We start from the raw sequence: 13,145 nt of genomic DNA on the forward strand, positions 1-13,145 counted from the left end.
TTGTTATGTGTTTGAGATATGTGAAAAGGGTACTTAGGCGAGGGTGTACTTTATCGCACTCGACCTAAACCCTAATTTGAATGTATAATTGTACTTGGCATATGTATATGAACCTTTTGGAACCAAAACCCTTGAGCTTGTGGCTCGGGGCGACTTTCGAGTAAAGTTTGTGAAATTTGCAAAGTTTGTGAGTTCGTGGGCCCGATCTAAGACCTGTTTGGACTATTCGAACCGGTTAGGGTTTGGTCGAAATCAGTCCAACTTAGTCTGAGGTCACCAAGTTTGTAGGTTCATGTTATGAACCAATTTTGTGAATCCGGTTCACCGAGAAGGTGACCAAGTTTGTGACCCGAGCTTGTGCCTCAAGCTCAAGTTTGTGATTTCGTTCGCCCGGGCAAGTTTGTGAGGTGACTGGCCAGTGAGGGTGATAAGGTGTCGGTGGGTGTACAAGTGAAGTTCTACGGACTATTATTTGCGGTCGACGGAGTGTCGGCAGGAGATCATACATGGCACATGAATTAGCTTTGGAGCCACCCGTATCCTTATTATATGATGTTGTTCTTTTCTGCTTTTGCTTTACTCTTATTGTGTAATTGTTGCTACGTGAATTTATGCTTTCGCCCCTGTTTACTTACTAAGCATTTAGCTTACCCCTTTTCTTTTGTTTTCCTTAGCAGGGGCCGACGCGGGGATTTTGGCACTTACACTAGTGTAGTTAAGTTTGTTTGTAATAGTTGGACAGTTAGGATGTTTGTTTTTGTTTTGGTGGTTTGTATAAGGACCCTTCTTAGGGTCTATCTTCTGCTGGTTGTGGTTGTAGTATATTAGAGTGGTTTGACTCGAGACTTTTGAAGATGTAAATATAACTTTTGGATTGTATATATTGTATTTAGTGCTCTTTCGAACTTTAAGTTTTGAGTCCTGGCGCGAGCTAGGCAGGCGGCCCGCCGATACCCTTGGGTCCGCCCTTGGGAGAAGTGGGGTCGTCACATCCTTGTTGCTTCGTGACTACCAATTCCATTCGGTGTTGTGTTTGATTCTGTCCACTAGTTGCTTAGTTTTGTCGTATAGTAATCTGGCCCAGTGGTGTTGTTCTCTTGTGGAATTCTGCCCACACCTTTGTGTCTCTAGTTGCGCCAAAGTTTCTGCCCATCAGAGTCTCATTGGGTTCCTAAATCTGTCCGCAAAGTGTTGTTGTCATTGAGTTGTTGGCTGGCTACAATATCTGTCCGTGTCTTTGTCGTTTATTGAGCCACTGTTCTGCCCACAACTTGGTCCTTGTTGTTGAGTTGCTAGTTGATTGCAATCTGCTCGTGTGTATCTTCTAGTTGTTCAAGCATAATCTGTCTGTGTGTGTGTTCAGCTTGTTGTCCTAAAATTCAGGCCGTCGTTGTGTCTCCATGTGTCACAAATCTGTCCGCGGCTTGGCTCCTCCTTGGCGTCAATTTTTGGCCGTGTTTGTGTGTTGAAATTTCTGGTCGTGTCTTGGTGTCTTGTATCCGTAGTCACTACCCAAAGTAGTTGTGCCGTGACCAGCAAGAAAATAAAAAAAAAAACTTTGCGGCAGCTAGGGTTCCTTTCCCTCCTTGTCGCATCTTGTGTTTGTAGCAATCTATCTAGATTTCTCCTTCGTTAATTGCTGATTCGTATGTGTCCAGATAGTGGGTCCATTCTGGTTGGTTATTGTGTTGTTGGGGCCATGTAAACAACCCAGCAAAAGTCACAAAAAAAAAAGAAAAAGAAAAGGAGAGAAAGTCGCATACCTGGTTGTTGGCCCTTGAAGTCATTGCTGGAATTTGGTTATTGGGGCTGCCGAACCTGTTTGCTCTAGTTTCTTGAACCTTTGTGTTGTTTTCTTGCAAAACTTGAATACCAAAACATGCTTGGGTGAGTTCTTGAACTTGTTGAACGAATTTCTTGAAGATCTTGGCCTACCCAAGAATGATTTGGGAAGTTCTCGAAACCAAAATCGTGGGGTCTTGATACTTGAAACAAACTTCAGACTTGTCTTGGGCAATCTTGGATATTGAACCGAATTCAAGGAAATTTTGGGACTGGAATTGCATCTTGAAGAAGTCTGGTTGAGCCAAAAAAAAAAAAGAAAGAAAGAAAACAAAGATATTGGCTCTAGTTTCCTAATTGTGAACTAAGTCCCGCCTTGACCCACAACTACTCCTAGCCCCTTTGGAATTGGAGGCTGCTAAGAATCCATTCGGCCGAAACCCCAGGTCATTCCCACCACCCTTAACCGACTCAACAGTCCACTTAATACACAATCCAGCCTTTCCATCCACCGATCTCCACCACCCACATATAACCAATTCAATAAACAATTCAGTTTCCCAAATTCTGACTCACATTCGGCCACCACACCAAAATCATTTCCCAAATGTCTTGACCGACCACCACCGCCCATATATTCACCAATTCAGTTTGCCAAATTTAGTTTCCCATTCGGCCAAACCCCAAACCATTCCCTAAAGCCTTGTTTCCTGAAAAGAAACAGCCGCCATCTCTACACAATCTTGTGTCCAAGGTCGGTTGCAACTACAAGTGCCAACCGAATTGGTTAAGTTGGTAGGGGTGAGTATCGCACCAATTGAGCACCCTAAGACCACCTCCCAAGGAAAAAAAAAAACCTTAACCACCTTAACCAACATAAGCCAGCCCACTCAATACACAATCCAGACTCCCACACCCACAAGCCGACCGCCACACCTTGACAAGCCAAACCAGCCGCATTCTTGAATTAGTGGAACATCACTTTGTGATCGGATTGGGCTAAGGTTTAAGGGCTGACTCCTTCACCAAAACAGCACCAACAATACCTCCAAAACCCTGACCAAAAGGGCATGAAAGCAGCAACCCAACAAATTCCAAAAATTGGTTCGGGTAGAGTTCTTTCTAGGAATTCCAAAATTTCAGCTTTTGAGTTTTGTGTCTTATCTATTGTCGATCATCTTGGGCTGCTCACCTACATTATTTAGGTCATAAAACAGTATCTCAAGTGTGTCCAAAGTATCTTTGCTCATTGGTTACTCTTGTGCGAAGCTTGGTGAACAATTCTTGGACCTTGTGCGACATTGCTCAAGTTACTCAATCCGGCAACGTAAGCGTAATGGTAAGACCATTAGAGTGTCATTAGCTTGAGTGATACACGAGAGTAGAGTGTACAAATGTGAGCTTGTGTGTGGGAGGAAACTTCCTTTTCTCTACTAACCGTTTTGCAAGTCACATAGTCATGCCCACTGGAGTTGCATCTTGCTCATACAATCAAGACCTCGTGGAGGCCGAACCTTTCAAGAGGAGAGGTCCCAAGCGAAGTACCTCCAAGTACTCTAGTTCCATGCAATCCAGTTCACAACATGGGTATCATTCACTCCGGGAGGAGATGCCACGCCATCATGCTTTGTGTGTATATGAAAGGTATAAACAAGATTGTGATGAGTATGAGAAGGAGCAAAGCAGTTTGCGTAGAGCATCTAAATCGAGGTCAACTTCAAGCAAACGAGGTTCATCTAAGAAGTGTCTTGACAATCAAGACGAGGAGTTTGAGAATTCTTGAATTGAGTCAAAGCTTCATGAAGCAAAGAATGAATTCTGAAGTCGGACTAAAGCATTAATTGATTCTATGATGGAAAGACTTAGCCAAGTGTTGGATTCCCACTTGGAGCAACTTAATCATGTGTTAACCGGTGGTAATAAAGGGAAAATTCATCCTAGTCCCTCGTTGATGGAAGAGCCAAATATGAATGAGTTACAATTGAGCCATGAACATGAGCTAGACAATGAAAATCAAACCTCATGTACAATGAGTGAGCAATGGTCCGAGAAGAATGGAGTGGGAAAAGACAAGAATAATTTGGCCTTAGTGAAAAGTAAAAAGGAGGAGTTGGCTGTGTTTATTAGGGCTGGAAGTGTGAACATTTTGTTTGCTAACCGGCTAACATGTATTTTGTTTAGTACCTCTACTTTTGTGCAGGTTAAACAAAGTCAAGTAAAGTTGGTCATGGCATGTTCCATCCTGAAGTCACTTGGACACTTTGTGAGTTTCCATGGAGTTTGTCTTCTAGGAACTAAATCTCATTGGATGGAACAATGTCCATTCAAATCTGTCTGCGCCATTGGAGGATTCATTCGAGCTCATCTTAAAAGGGAAATTCCAGATTCTACTTCTTGTTCTTTACCTATGGTTCATTCATCACCTTTGCCTTATTTTGAGCATGTTACTAGCACTAACTCTTGTTGCTCTTATGAAGGTGTTGATGAGAAGTGTAAAGGGCTAGCACTGGAATCTCAAGTTGAATCAATTGGTGGAAGGAATATTGAAGTGTCAAAGGGAGTTTTCTCATTTAAATCTTGTTCTACACCTTCTTACCATTTAGTTAATAATGTCCCATTCTTTCTTTATCTGATTTCTGAATTGTTTCAAGTTGAAGGTTATTTTGTGTTTATAGGTTGTAAAGCTGTCCAAAATTTTCCAACTATGACTAAAGAGTTGCAACCTGATTTCCTGCTTGTTCTAGCTGCATGTTGCACGAATGCATGTGATTCGTATGGAGTCAACTTCACTTCGTTACTGCCGCTTATGTTGGGTGATGCATACAAGTGTGTCAATCAAGATCCGAATGCTATCCTTACCTCACTAGTTCGTGCTTCTAGGGAAGTGCAACCCGATTGGTTCAATGTTCCACTTCCAGATAGGCAAATTGTGTCAAATCAGCGACCACCAGGGAAGAATCATACCACCTTCAACAACTCGATTTGGAATTTCTCTAGCTCCCATGAGCATCATTATGAAGATCCTTATCTTGTGCATGTGCATGGTAAGCTGTTGCACAATTGTATGCCTATGACCACTAACTATGAGATTTATTATGTAGGTGACAATATGACAATCCATAGCCGAAGGCTGATTAGAGAGCTTTGGATTGCTACCTGAAAGTTTCGCAAGCCTTACACAAGCTGTTTCCTATCTTGGTGCATGTCCTTGTTTGAGAGCCTCATGAAGTTAACCAAACGGCATTTAACTTGGCTCATGACCTTTCATTTGTTCCCAATGTGGCTGACCTCCAAACGCACTGTCAATTTGAGTTGTCATACTACTAACCCTTGTTAGTATCTTTTATCCCCATCTAGATTTGAGGACAAATCCTTCTCAAGAGGAGGGGACTGATGTGTGCACGGATGTTGGCCCACGCAATGACCCAGTTCGAATACCATTGGGCCTAGTCACAAGTGCACGGGCTAAGCAATTCAAGGAATCACTCCAAACCCTTGTGCGGAATGTTCAAGACCAACAAGGAGTTCATCGAGACATTGAAGACTTGGAAGGTGATAACTCAGTTGTCTACACGATGATCCAAGCCCGTGAAGAGCCAAGTGGGCCATGGCCGATTAGGCCTTAGTGTTAGGAGTCTTAAGTTTAGATTAGTGCTTTTTGTTAGCCATGGATTCGGCCCACCTTTGTCTAAGGATGGCCGAACCACTAGGCCCTTTTTTATTAAGTCCATGGATCGGGCCACCTTGTCCAAGGAGTGGCCGACCATCTAGCTTTTTGATATTAGGGTTTCAGATATTAGGGTTTCATTAGTTTTGCCTATATAAAGGCTTGCTTTGTAAGCATTAAGATAGACGGTTTATCAATAAAATTTGTTTATTTTCGTTTTTTCTTGTTGAGAGAGAATCGAGCCTTCTACTTGCTTTGGCAAGGGTTATTGAGCAATCTTGCGTCTTGTCCATGATTGTTCTATCGACCTATCCACTTGAGTAACCACCTCAATTGGAGTCATCGTTCTACCGCCTTTAATCAAATCGTGTCATCCGTTTGATTCTAGGTTCCGCAATCCAAGCGTTGGACAACCTCGCTAGATCCTTGGGCAAGCGTGCTACGTGTCTCGAAACAAGTTGATCGAGGACCGTATCAGTAGTAGCTTGGAACGAATCTCTTACGCATCAATGCCTTGAGTTCTCACCAAATTCAGACTCTTGGTTCTCCTATTCTCCTTCTATGGCTCCTTACTTGGTCCCACCAAACCAGGGCGTAGTCGGTGAAGTCAACGGTGGAAACTTTGACCTTTTGTTCCTCACTATAGTCATAACAATCGAAGACCATTTCGATACGGCCTTCCCATTCCAAGTAAGCTTCAAGGTCGCTTTTGCCTTTGAATGTGGGAACTTGAATTTTAAGTCCCTTGAGCTTGTTCTTAGACGTGTCCCTTCTAGGTTTCTCAGGTCGTTCCTCATCCTCACTAGCGGAGTAGTCCTCGCTATTTGCCTCTTTGGTGCCATGGTTACTCCGGTTGTGTGATCTTGAACAAGAGCCCTGTGTGAGACTCTTGGATAGCTCGTCAAACCGAGTGTGCAACTCCTCCATTTGTTGCTCACTAATTCGCTTGAGCTCGTTCTTCATGGCAGTGAACATCAAGGAGTAGTCTGTGGTTGATTATTGTTGTTCCATGTCTCTCTTTATGCCCTGCAAAAGGTTAGTAGCAAAAAAATAATGCAAGTATATCCTCACTTCACTCCCTTAGTATATCCACACTCTCTCTCATGTTTTATCACTCAAAACACTCTTTAAAGATCTCACCCAATGCCTTTACCTGTCGGTTTAGGTAGGTGAGAAATGCCGCTCAAGTCCAAAAAATTGTCGCCAACTTTTTCCACAAGAGTAACCAAGAATGTAAGACACAAATGGAATGCAAATTAAGGTGGAAATGGCGGTTTTGGGAGGACTCTAGTGGTGGACAGCAATGGAAAAAGCGCTAATGTGAACAAAAAGAAAGAAAACCCTAGCTTCCTATAATGAGGAGTGAGTTTCAGAAATTTAGTGGAGAATGTAGGAGAGTGTCCTAAAATATAGGAGAGAATATAGGATAGTGTCCAAGTGAAAACAAAGAGGGTATCCAAGTGTCTTACTTAGTTTCCTAATGTGATTTTGGAAAAACAAGTTTAAGTTTGGGAACTCTTTAGAAAACCCTTTCTTGAATAACTTTAGAAACCCCCAAATTCCTCTACAAGTGGTCTTGCAAAACAGATTTGGTTTCTAACTCCTTCCAACCGAAATTTCAGATTTGGTTTTCCCCTTTCAATCCTCTTTCAAGTCGGCTAAAACACCTATAAGATTCCCTCCACACAAGCCGAGCTCATACACACACAAAACCAGATTTGGCTACCCTTCTACCTTGCGCAACAACCAAGACAGTTTTGACTATGGCTTCGTGGCAAGAAGATGCAAGTGACCTCACGCAAGCTACACCCTCACGGGTTGCTCAAGATTCCTCCAAGAAGTTTACTCCTAGGCCAAGGAAGCCCTTCACCACCGCAAGAGAGTATAGGAAGTTGTTTATTCGAAGGGAGGTTCAAGTTTTCAAGAAACAAGGTCAAGAAATTCAAGAACCTCGAAGGGTGGTTCAAGTTATCAAGGCACAAGGTGATCAAGAATTGCAAGAAGAGGTAGGCCAAAACTTTTGAGTTTCTTTCCTTTTTGTTCGAATTTTCTGTTTGGGGTACAAGCATGATAAGGAGGTCGAGGGAGCTATCCAAGTGGAACAAGTGAAGGTTCCATTAGGGCCTATAACACGAGCTCGCGCGAAGAGGTTAGATGCTGCACTACAAACGTTGGTTCGTGCGGCCCGAGAGTACAGTGGAGAGCCAAAGGCCATTGAGGGCCTCAACGAAATGAGAGATGTTATTCTACTTTCGGCCATCTATGAGGATTAGCTGACCATGACTTGGCTAAGGGCCCATGTCCCATTATCAGTGTAGTAGAGTATAATAAAGAGGTCCAACCAGCTTGTGGTTTGGACCTTCGTCATTGTTAGTCCTCGAGTCAATGGGCTAGGCCATGTGGGCCACGTATTTAGTCCCTACGCTGAGCTGTACGGGGGTCTTAGACACGGCTATAAATAGCCTAAAATCGGATGTTACATTCACCTTTTGATGATTAAAAAAATTACATTGAGAGTTCTCTCAAAAGCTTCTTTGAAGCATCCATTGAATATCTTAGATTCATTCTTAGGCATTCAATCGATTTATCAATCTAGGACCACGCTAGATTGTGGCGTCTTGTACCAAATACCGAGGTTCGTTGACCACGTGATCAACGGGTTTAAGTTAGTCGCTGCGTTCGTCATCTCCAACATGAATCCTACCTTCTAGATCCTTCCTGTCTGTACGGGTTGCATCACACGGTTGGTGCTGTTCGTATCAAAGCACGATGTAAGAGACTGATTTGGCAATAAATTTCAACTCCCTCGCTTGGTTTCGTTTGTTTTCTTTTTTTTTTTTAACTTAAAGAACAACACATATACTCGGCTAAAGTAGTAAAATTCCAGAAATAATGTCAAGCCCTCAACTCGCAATAACGCACAACCCAAGTCCCTCAAGAGCTAGCAAGATACTTTCAAGAATTTCAAGAATTTCTAGGTAGTAACTAAGAACTTCAAGAAACCCTAAAATCTTGTAGATTCTCTTCAAGATTTCACAACACCAACAAGTTTTAACCCAAAATTAGATTAGAAAATTAAGAAAATAGTTTGGATGACTCATGAACCGATGTGGACAGATTTGGAAAATAAAACCCTAGCCGTCACCTACTTGCTTTCTCATAGCTTCGGCTTGGACTATCGACTTGGGCAGAATTTTGGATGCAACAAGGACACAAGAAATGGTCAGATTATCAATGGCAACAACGACACATGCATGGACAGATTTGATGCAAAACAATGAGCAATACTTACGGACAGGTTTAGAAGCAATGATGGAAACACATACGGGTAGAAATTCGAAGCAACAAAGGACTCAATACCACGAAACAATTTGCAGACAAATTGGTCACAACAACTACGGATGAATGGACAGAAATTGGACTCATGAAGACCAAGCAAAATTCCGGACAGATTTGACACAACAAAGAAAGAAAAGGGCGGACAGATTTGTCTACCACACGACGCAAGGACGCATGACCCGAAATTTGTTTTTAGTTTTTTTTTTTTTTTTGTAAAACAAGGCAGCGGAACAAGGAAAGCAAAGACAAAAACTACGGATATAACGGAAGATATCTCCACCAAAGCTCTGAAGCCATCTAATACGGTCCTCGATAAACTCGTTTCGAGACACATAGCACGTTTGCCCAATGATCTAGCGAGGTAGTCCAACGCTTGGATTGAGGGTCCTAAAACTAACACGGACGACACAAGTCAGTTGAAGGTGGTAGAATGACGACTCCAATCGAAGTGGTTACTCAAGTGGATAGGTTGGTAGAACAATCAAGGACAAGATGCAAGATTGCTCAATAACCCTTGCCAAAGCAAGTAAAAGGCTCGAATCTCTCTTAACAAGAAGAATCGAAAATAATCAAACTTTATTGATAAAATGTCTACCTTAAAACCTTACAAAGCAAGCCTTTTTATAGGCTAAGGGTTGCTAAAACCCTAGAGACATAGGGGAGAGAGGGTCGGCCATCTTGATGGGCCGGCCATGCTCTTCTAAATATTAATCTAACCCTAAGCACACACTAAGGCCTAAAGCCCTATTCGACCAACTCACTTGGAGGCCCACTTGTCTCTTCATGGGTTTGGATCATGGTGTAGATGACTTGATTGTCTCCTTCTAAGCCTTCAATATCTCTATGGACTCTATGTTGGTCTTGGACAATTCGGACAAGGCCTTGGAGGGATTCTTTGAAGAGGTTGGCTCGTGCACGTGTGACGGGGCCCAATGGAACCTGGACTGGGTCATTACGTGGGCTCTAATCCGTGCACACATCACATGAGCAGGCTCACCACATTCGTTCAACTTCCACCATCGATAATGAGGCTACACACCTTGTCTTCTCTTTGTAATTGCTCGTCCTCCTTAACTCGGGCGGTAAGCACTCGCCGTGCCACCAAGCAACCGATTTCCACTTGTGTAGGAGTGCATTCTTCCTCAGTCGGGTCATCCTCTAAGCAATCTCCCTTGATCAATCCAGACATCTCCTCACAATCATCATCATCAGATACGATCTCGCCATTGTGAGTGATTAACATGACCATTTGTTTAGACATTGAGACTGAATATGTCCAAACCCTTGGCACTTAAAGCACTTGATATCCCTACTCCTAGTTTTAAGAGTCTCATGTGGTGCCTTAGACGTGGACCTAGTTGCATTGACAACTTTGTTAGGGGTAAAATTGGAATTTCGGTTAGGAGCATTACCTTGAGCTCGGCTAGATGAAGTTGGCGTAGCCGAATTTCCAGCTTTGTGGGTTGCTCTCCGTGGTTGGTTGCCCCTTCATAAAGTTGAGTTGGAAGTTTGGAAGGTACGGGCTCCTCGCCTCAATTTCTTTCCCCTCTTGGCCTTTATAGCGAGTTCAAGAAGATCATGTATGTCCAAATAATGTTGGAGCTCCAAGGCTTCTTGAAGGTTTGCCCTCATCATGGCCATTTCGATCTCCTTGTAGTAGTCCTCCACATTCATGTTACCTTGAGTGAGGGTTTGAAGTTTGGCGTGGAGATCGCGATTGTAGTAGCTTGGAACAAATCTCTTGCGCATCAATGCCTTGAGTTCTCGCCAAGTTCAGACTCGTGGTTCTCCCATTCTCCTTCTATGGGTCCTCACTTAGTCCCACCAAACTAGGGCGTAGTCGGTGAACTCAACAGTGGTAACTTTAACCTTTTGTTCCTCACTATAGTCATAACAGTCGAAGACCATCTCGATACGGCCTTCCCATTCCAAGTAAGCTTCAGGGTCACTTTTGCCTTTGAACGCGGGAACTTGAATTTAAGTCCTTTGAGTTCGTTCTTAGACGTGTCCCTTCTAGGCTTCTCGGGTCGTTCCTCATCCTCACTAGCGGAGTAGTCCTCGCTATTTGCTCCTTTGGTGGCATGGCTGCTCCGGTTGTGTGATCTAGAACGAAAGCCTCGCGTGAGACTCTTGGAGAGTTCATCAAATCGGCTGTGCAACTCCTCCATTTGTTGGTCACTAATGCATTTGAGTTCATGCTTCATGGCGGCGAACAACAATGAATAGTCTGCGGTTGGTGGATTTTGCTCCATGTCCCTCTTTATGTCCTACAAAGGGTTAGTAACAAGAAGAACAATGCAAGTATATCCTTACTTCACTCACTTAGTGTATCACTCACTCTCGTGTGTATCACTCAAAGGCCCTCTAATGGACTTACCAAATACCTTTACCTGTAGGATTAGGTAGTTGAGAAATGTTGCTCAAGTCCAATAATTGTCACCAACTTTTCCCACAAGAGTAAGCAAGAGTGTAAGACACAAATGTGGGTGAAAAAATGAAGTGGAATGGACGGATTTCGAAGGTTACTGATGTGTGCATGGACCTCAGCCCATGTAATGACCCAGTCCGAGTTCCATTGGGTCCAGTCACATGTGCACGAGCCAAGCTCTTCAAAGAATCCCTCCAAGGCCTTGTTCGAATGGTCCAAGACCAAGATGGAGTCCATAGAAAAATTGAAGGCTAGAAGGAGACAAGCAAGTCATCCACACCATGATCTAAGCCCATGAAGAGTCAAGTGGGCCTCCAAGTGAGTTGGCCGAATAGGGCTTTAGGCGTTAGTGTTTACTTAGAGTAGATTAGTAGCTTTAGTAAAGCATAGGCCGGCCCACCTTGACACCAAGATGGCCGAATGCTTCCCTTAGGGTTTTAGTAACCTTTAGCCTATGAAAAGGCTAGCTTTGTAAGGTTTTAGGTAGACGTTTTATCAATAAAATTTGATTATTTTTTATTCTTATTAAGAGAGATTCGAGCCTTTACTTGCTCTTGGCAAGAGTGTTTGAGCAATCTTGCGTCTTGTCCTTGATTGTTCTACCGACCTATCCACTGGAGTAGTCACCTTCCATTGGAGTCATCATTTTACCGCCTTCTACCAATTTGTGTAGTTCGTTTTGGTTTTAGGTCCCGCAATCCAAGCGTTGGACAACCTCGCTAGATCCTTGGACAAACGTGCTACGTGTCTCGAAACGAGTTGATCGAGGACCGTATTAGTTGGTATCAGAGCTTTGGTGGAGGTATCTTCCGTTATATCTGTAGTTTTTGTCTTAGTTTTCCTTGTTTCCGCTGCCTTGTTTTACAAAAAAAAAAAAAAAAAAAAACTCTGTTCGTTATAGTTGTTATTCTTGTTGCGCCGTTTTTCGTTAAAAAAAAAAAATTCTGTCCACGTCTTGTCTTAAGTTCCGTCCAAATTCAGTTTGGGTTAGTCTCTAATTGTTGTCAAGCATAACCTATCTGTTTGTGTCTGCACTCATCAAACAAAAAAAAAAAAGATTTCTATCCGCAACTTGTCTTGTTGTGTGTTGCATTGTTAGTTGTTTGTTGTGTCAAATCTGTCCGGAATTTTGCTTGGTCTTCGTGAGTCCAATTTCTGTCCATTCGTCCGTAGTTGTTGTAACCAATCTGTCCGCAAATTGTTTCGTGGTATTGAGTCCTTTGTTGCATCGAATCTCTGCCCGTATGTGTTTCCAACGTTGCTTCTAAACCTGTCTGTAAGTATTGCTCATTGTTTTGCGTCAAATCTGTCCATGTATGTGTCGTTGTTGCTGTTGATAATCTGACCGTATCTTGTGTCCTTGTTGCATCCAAAATTCTGCCCAAGTCGATAGTCCAAGCCGAAGCTACAAGAAAGCAAGTAGGCGACGGCTAGGGTTTAGGTTTGACGGCTAGGATTTTATTTTTCCAAATCTGTCCACATCGGTTCATGAATTATCCAAACTGTTTTCTTAATTTTCTAATCTGATTTGGGTTAAAACTTGTTGGTGTTGTGGAATCTTGAAGTTCTTGAAGAGAATCTACAAGATTTTAGGGTTTCTTGAAGTTCTTGGTTACTACCTAGAAGTTCTTGAAATTGTTGAAAGTACCTTGCTAGTGCTTGAGGGACTTGGGTTGTGCATTATTACGAGTTGAGGGCCTGACTTTATTTCTGGAATTTTACTACTTCAGCTGAGTATATGTGTTGTTCTTTAAGTTAAAAAAAATATATAGAAACGAAAAGAAAAGAAAGAAGAGCATTCGGGTGGCACAAGAAGAAGCAAAAGGAAGTCGAATTTTATTGCCAAATCAGCCTCTTACATCGTGCTTGTACCCCAAACAGAAAATTCGAACAAGAGGGAAAGAAATTCAAAAGTTTTGGCCTACCTCT

The sequence above is a fragment of the Coffea arabica genome, chromosome 8c, assembly GCF_036785885.1.
Source record: "Coffea arabica cultivar ET-39 chromosome 8c, Coffea Arabica ET-39 HiFi, whole genome shotgun sequence".
NCBI lineage: Eukaryota > Viridiplantae > Streptophyta > Magnoliopsida > Gentianales > Rubiaceae > Coffea > Coffea arabica.